Below are 7,575 nucleotides of genomic sequence, written 5' to 3'. Positions count from 1 at the left end.
ACACACACACACACACACACACACACACACACACACACACACACACACACACACACACACACCACACACACACACAAACACGCAGAACAGTAGTTGAGCCGACACGATAGACGTCGACGGGCGGTACGTCGTAAAAATCACATCGATCCTTCTCCGCGGCGAGGCTACCCCACGCCTCTCTCCCGCCGCCGCCATCTCCCGGTTTCGCCGCAAAAGGGTGTGTAATATTATATATGTGTGTGTGATATTATTATTATTGTACATATACCGTTATTGTTCACCCCCCCCCCTCATTCCCGTCCTCTCCTAAACCGCCAACCATGTATGTGCACGCATGCAGCAACCCCGTCTTGGCTGTGCCGCGCTGCAGACTCACCCTCGCCAGCTCTCTCTCTCTCTCTCTCAACCACCGCCACCATCATCATCGTCATCGGTGGTTCGCCGGAGCACTGCATATATATATGTATATGTACTTATATAATATTATATGTTTGTACGATAACTGTACTCGGAGAGAGAGAGAGAGCAGTGAGTGTGTATTATATAGGTATATGACGTATATCGTATTATTATGAAACCGTTTTTGCGCCCCGTCGACACGTATATTATTGTTATTATTATAGACGACGTTTATGTTTATATACGCATATACGTGTGTATATGCGGCAAACAGTTTATTCCGCTTTGTCGAATGTTATTATTATTATTATTACTATTATTACTACGACGACGACGCGTATAAGCTCGTTTTTGCCAACTGACTTTCGTATACAGCGCACACACATATCCCACTGCATCATACACGAATCATGTTATTAAAAACAATCAATCAAACAAAAACATAGTACGAGCGCAGGCCAAGTGCTATACGATTATGGTGATAAAACCACATCGTCTTACGCTCCTGTGTATAGGCAGCATGCGTTTTATGTACATACGTAACATTACGCGCGTGTATATATTATTATTATAATACAAACAGAGCGCTCCGGCGGCGGCGGCGCATATATCATCGTCGATTTTTTTCACTTCTCGCGAGAGAGCTCAATACGTCGTATATTAAAATATCCATACATTATTATACCTGTATAATAATAATATATTATATTTTCGCCAAATCGGAGAGAAAGACGGCGGTTGGGCGGGCTGCAGGATATAGACGTGCGTCCGGAAAAATATTAAACGACATATTTCAGTGGAAATTAATATTATATTATTGAAGACAGGAAGATAGGCGCTATAATAAGACGACCGAGTAGACCGCGTGGACGTATACTCCGCGATGTATGGGAACGCTGTGCATTCTGTACACACATATATATAGTGATGTATCGTATCACAACCTTTTCGTCCTACTGTATAGAATATCGTGCCGACTAGATACTAATAATCTCAATATTATAATGCTGTCGAACTCGGTCAATTCAAAGTTGAAGGGGCCGGAAGAAAAGTTCGAGTCATCCAAGGACTGACGAAAATATTCGAGTTTAACAAGATTTTTTCACATCGTCTAAATAGGAAAATATAGGGACCGGCGAAAAAGTTCGAGGCACAGACGATTTTGAGTTAAACAAGTTCGAATTAACCGAGTTCGAATTATTAACCAAGTTCGATTGTATAATAACCAGTTTACGTGCAATGCAGTCCAAAACTACTACTCAAACGGTTTTGAAAAGTTTATTACGCTCAAGAGCGGTTCCAGAGAGATGATTGGGGGGGGGAGGGGGGCTAAGTCATAATTTTTAGAAAACTTACGATATTATAATAGGTGTTTTTTTTAAATTTTGTTTTTAGCAGTAAATAATTTTTAGAAATACGGGATTGGGAGAAGGCAGTGGCCCCTAGCCCCCCTCTGAAGCCGCCCCTTATTACGCTTAATGTGTGTGATTTATGGTACAGCTTAAAATATAGAATAGTATGAGTATGTTGTTATCTCGGATAAGTGGTTCTTAATTTTTTTTTATTGAATATTTGAGAAAGGGTTTTGATATTTACGATGGACATTTTTGTTTATGAATGGTATTGCTATTGCTATTGGTTACAGCTTATAACACTGTATAGGATCTAATAATATGAGGAATGAGTATTTATTGCCATTTTTTGGTTACTCTTGCCGATAAGGTTAAAGCAAGTAACGAATTTACTACAAATTTTGAATCATATAGGGTTGGTATTTTTAACGGGCAACTACGAAGTGCACAGGATCAACAAGTATGTTATATGTAACCATTGTGTATTAATTATCTTTTTACTTAATTCACTTTTATCGGATAATTTTTTTTGATTTAAAGCTGATAAATAGGCGTTGTATATTACCTATTTATTTATAGGTTCATTTCTAAATGCATTTTGAATTATTAAATATTAGTGTTACTGAAAAAAAAATGAATTTTTTTTAGAAATTCCACAACTTTCACTGTGTCGTTATGTTAGAGCAGTGTCATAATACACTCGCCTGAAAAAATTATAACCTCTATTATGTTGTAAATATCCTGCAGCGTGAGTCAACGTGGTTATTATTTTGTCATTTTGCGTTGGACATTCCGTCACGAGGGCATTAACGAATTAAAAAGTTATTTTTCCATTTATAACTTTTAACACGATGCTTATTAACTGTATATATAACTTAACGAATTACGTTTTACTACCACCGCCGGGCTGCAACATATAAAACGACCAGTTATATTTTCCAACGTGACAAAGTCACTCGTGGAAAACTTTATTGTGCTATAAAATAAATCTCTTTTCCCGTGTTTGAAACAAATGTCACATTTCAAAATGTCGAAATATTATATATTATATCTGTTTTTATTGTCGTTGCGCTGTAATAAAAATATCATTTTCATCCTCTGCGGCCACATGATATAAAAATAGAGAGAATATTATAATACAATAGGTAGGTAGATAGCTATAATAAATATTTTCAATATTATTAATTCTTAAGCATAGAATAATATCATAATTTGTCTTAATACATTTATTTTGTTTAAAACGTTATTTGTAAGTATTTAACCGTTTATTGCATATTATGGTGAACAATATATATTAATATGTTTGAGCAATGATAGGCATATTAACAAATATAACGTTGAAATAAGTACTGTGCATAAAAGCTGAATTTTGCCAACAGCTCGAGGTAAAAGTGTACTTTTTTGGCAGCAAAAACCATAATGTATAATCGACGGAAAATTATATTGTTATATTTATGTAGCTTTGTTTTTAAATACGAATATTGTTTTTATCACTAAACTAGAACTGGACTGCAAATAGATGCTTTAAATAAAAAATAACAATTATATTTGACCAGATTATGGATTTTTGAACGTTATTATACATACATTCAGTGGCCTAACCATTCAGCTATGGAGGGTCCTGGTGTAAGCCCTCTCCATCAATTGCCTCCCCCCAATTGGCCTCCCCCCTGCATAATTTATATACGAAAACTGCAAAAAACTTAGTTTAATATATACTTAACCCTCCCTTTCATAATCACGGCTACACTACTGCTTAGTAGTATTATATTATATTGTTCATACGCGAAAATTTGTCCAATAGTAGATATACGTAATGTGGATCGTTATTATTTTTTTTTTTATGCAATCCGGCTTAAAGCATAATGCTGATAACGATCAATTCTCTGCACATCGAAATCCAAAATTCACCGGAAATATGCTCGAAAATAATACTACTAATTAATAAAATGGCAGGTGTAATAATAATAATAATAATATAATATTGTTTTTTTTATAATTTATCAGGCTGCACCTACAATATTAGTTATTATTACGTTATAAGTCGATTTTATAATATATTAATATGTGTACTAATAACATTGCTGTATAGCGGTTCTGTTAAAACGTTATAGGTATACTGTATAGCCGTATAGGTATTATGCTGTATTATATCGATCGGTTCAATTTAACTGAGTTTCGTTATCGAAAACACAACTGCAATACATTATAATTTAACATATTAATAATATGATATTACAAACACTATTATACACAGCTAATCGAATATCTTTATTTTATAATAATTAGTACCTATACCTACCTACCATTATATTACGCGCAGAGTATTTATATTATTTATGTATAATATTATGTGTACAGTTAAAACTCGTTCGCTTGATGGAAAAAAAAACGACTAACGAGTTTGATAAAACAATATTTAGTACTTATACATTTATATATGTATATATATGAACCTACGTAAGTAGTTTAATACAGTATGTTATATAAATGGCTTAATATAAAGTATAATTATAAATGTTTTCTTGTTGAGTGAAACTATATGTAGCGGCGTTACATCATCATATTATCTATACAGGGTGATTTGGGTGATTATTCGTTTCGACCACAAGCGGGGACAAACAGGGACAATATCAGACGAAGGATGCGAGGCGGGTGGGAGTGGAAAATACTATTGAATTTTATTGTAAAGCACGTGGCGATAAAAAATCAATCAAAAATCAAAACATCCATACATAGGTAGCACGCGGTAGCTCATATATATTATATTATACCACATATGGCCATATAATATAATATTGTACGGGTATAGTGCCGGAGACTGCAAAAACACACATTTTTGCGTCTACACAATGTGATAATAATAATAATAATAATAATAATAATAATAATAATATAGAGGTGTATGTGTATATGGATTTTGATTGACTGCGCGCCGTGCCGGTGCATCAGAATTATTAAACGTCAATGCTACGACTGATGTATACAGATGTACCTATACCTACCCATATATCTACCTATATATATAATGTAGTGATGTTGCGGTGCTATATTATATATAAATATATTTCCGATGATGCCAGAGCAATATATTGAAATGTATACGTACACGACAGGAGTTGATTGATCGATCGACCGAGCGATCAAAAGACGCGAGTCGTCGTACCTGCCTGTACGTATAATAAAACACATAATAATATAATAATGTTATATAGATCATCGTGATAATATGGCGAGAACGTCGGGAACGAATATAATAATATAAAGAAGCGTTCGGAGAATTCGAGTGGCGGAACATTATATATTTTGTAGGCATTTATGCCTACCTACCCGTACATTTTATTCGCACGAAAAACGGTCACACGACTCGCGTGTTGTTATACGGTATGACGTTTATGATATTTTATTATTTTATTTCACCGTGCGAATTTCGAGGAGAATGTGCGAATTTCGAGGAGAATACGCGATTTATGTTTTTGAATCCGTTTCGAAAAAAAGACACCAAAATATTTGGAACAGAATATGCGACTGCATAAGAGAGTTATTTTCCAGGAAAATATATTATGTGCGTACCTTGGTACCTATACCGTATGGGTTTGGGTTACGTTGTACTTGTTAGGTATACGATGTACATTTGTAATATATTTCTATCATCGTTGCAACCCCGTCTGCAAATACATAATGTATAATATTATCGTCCTTTAATAATGTGGGTGGGTATAGGTACCTTGCAACTGCAGGACCTGTATACATAATACGTATCAATGTATATAATAATACCTACGATGCATGTGAAAACGTCAAAAACACCCTAGAACTTAAGGACGAGGCCGGGAATCCTGTGAATAATAAAATAGCTTATTTCCTGCTGCAGAGGGCTGGTCAAAGTGTCCGAAAGTCGCGGCATTCCCGCCGTACATTATGCATCTTGTATTAAGGACCACCGGATTTATAGGGTTATATTGAGCCCAAAGGCCCACACAAGGTACAGCTGACATGCTCAAGTGACTCAAAACTTTTTTCAAAGTTAGATCTAAGACTTTTCCAACTTTGTCCCACGAATCCCTTCAAAATTTAAACCTTAAACAAGTTGAAACCTGAAGTTCATTTGAATTTCGATCGCTTCCGATAATTAAATTACACAAACAAAGGATCATTGTAATTGTAATTACGCAACGAATTATGCGATGCATTTTGTATAGGCTTTATTTTTGAAAAAGATAAACGTTCTTTACGACAACTTGATATAATTAAGATCAACAACAGCTAAATTAGTGTGGCTAAAATTCGCTTAGCTGTGTGGTAAACAACACCACTCGCGGCAGTGTATGTTTAATACGTACGTATGTTCAATTACACAATTGTTTTTTAGTTATTTTAATTATTTTTAGGTATATTATAGAGCCGTTTATGATCGTATATTCGTATATCGGTGTTGCATAGTGTGGTTGATCTCTGTTTAAAAAATAGTTTTTCTCACGATCAAGTTTTCTAAAGTTAAAAAAAATATGTTTTGTCGATAAAAGGTAGATAAAACAATAAGCAGTTATATTGTCTTATTCCGTCTGCTTACCTACAAGTCATATACTTATATTACCATTGATTTTATTAAATATTACCTACTGTGTATGATTAAAACTTAAAAGCCCGCGTCATAGGTACAATTTTCAAAATAATTATATTATCGTAGTATTCAATATTATATTGCATATTTCATTCTACCTATGTTATTATTATATTCTATAATGAGATTCGAAGATAATATTGTAATAGTGTAATACGATGAAGGAACCCGCGTATATTATATACTGCACACCTTATCTACTCCAAACTTTACGTTTTACGTGTACGTGTGTATTATATAATTTTATAAAACAATATGGGTTTCGTCACTTTTTAACAGTGGCCATTAAAAAACAAAAAAAACTGCCATGTTTCGTGAGTTAAAAAAAGCAATCGGCCGACAAATTATCATAATATTATTACCTGTACCCATTATCTGCACCATTTGCCAGCAATACCTTATCAAAAGATAAAATATATAGTAACTTTTTTAAATCGACTTTCGTCGAACAGAGTATTGAAAATTAATTTAAAATTTAATTAGTTATCAGATAATATTGTTGCGGAAACCCTTATAGTAATAATCGTGACTGATCCATTATTTATAACGAAAAGGTTTGGTCACATAATATAATAACGTTAGGAATTCCTATAGATTTGGTTGTTTGGTTAATATATACCTGTTAACAGAGTTATTATCGGAAATTGACCTATATATATTATGTAATTTCTAATTAAATATAATTTAGAGACAAAACCTCTTTATTCTTCGGATTATAGATTATATACATTCACTATACTCTTCAAGAAAATCTTCGACTGAAGTTTGGATCAATTTCATTAAGTAAGTGAATAAATGAATTATACATCTCAGTAAATTATTTATGAAACAAAAGATGCCATTCTTTATGAGCCTCATGGTGTATATTTTTGAAAAACTTTATTTTAATGTTTATATTTGTAGACAATAGTTTCTGTTCGTCCCCAGATAATCCAATTCATGACAAACTTTTCAGAGTAAGGTTGTACATTTCTGCTGGTCATGTCGTATAATATAAAACTCATGTTTTATACGTTACAAAAGCGTATTTGATTTTTTTGAGGTTTGTTAGTGTCGATGCTCAGTTTTAATGTCATTCATAGATTTCACACATTATGCCCAATGCCATAAAAAATAGTTTGCAAGAATTTGTAAATTTATTTTTAAAATTGTCAAGTACAAATCATTTGGTAAATTTTAAAGATTTTTGCATAACATTCC

This window comes from Myzus persicae, unplaced genomic scaffold, assembly GCF_001856785.1.
Source record: "Myzus persicae strain clone G006 unplaced genomic scaffold, MPER_G0061.0, whole genome shotgun sequence".
Lineage (NCBI taxonomy): Eukaryota > Metazoa > Arthropoda > Insecta > Hemiptera > Aphididae > Myzus > Myzus persicae.
The sequence above is the reverse complement of the archived record's forward strand: the minus strand, read 5'-3'. Positions refer to the sequence as shown.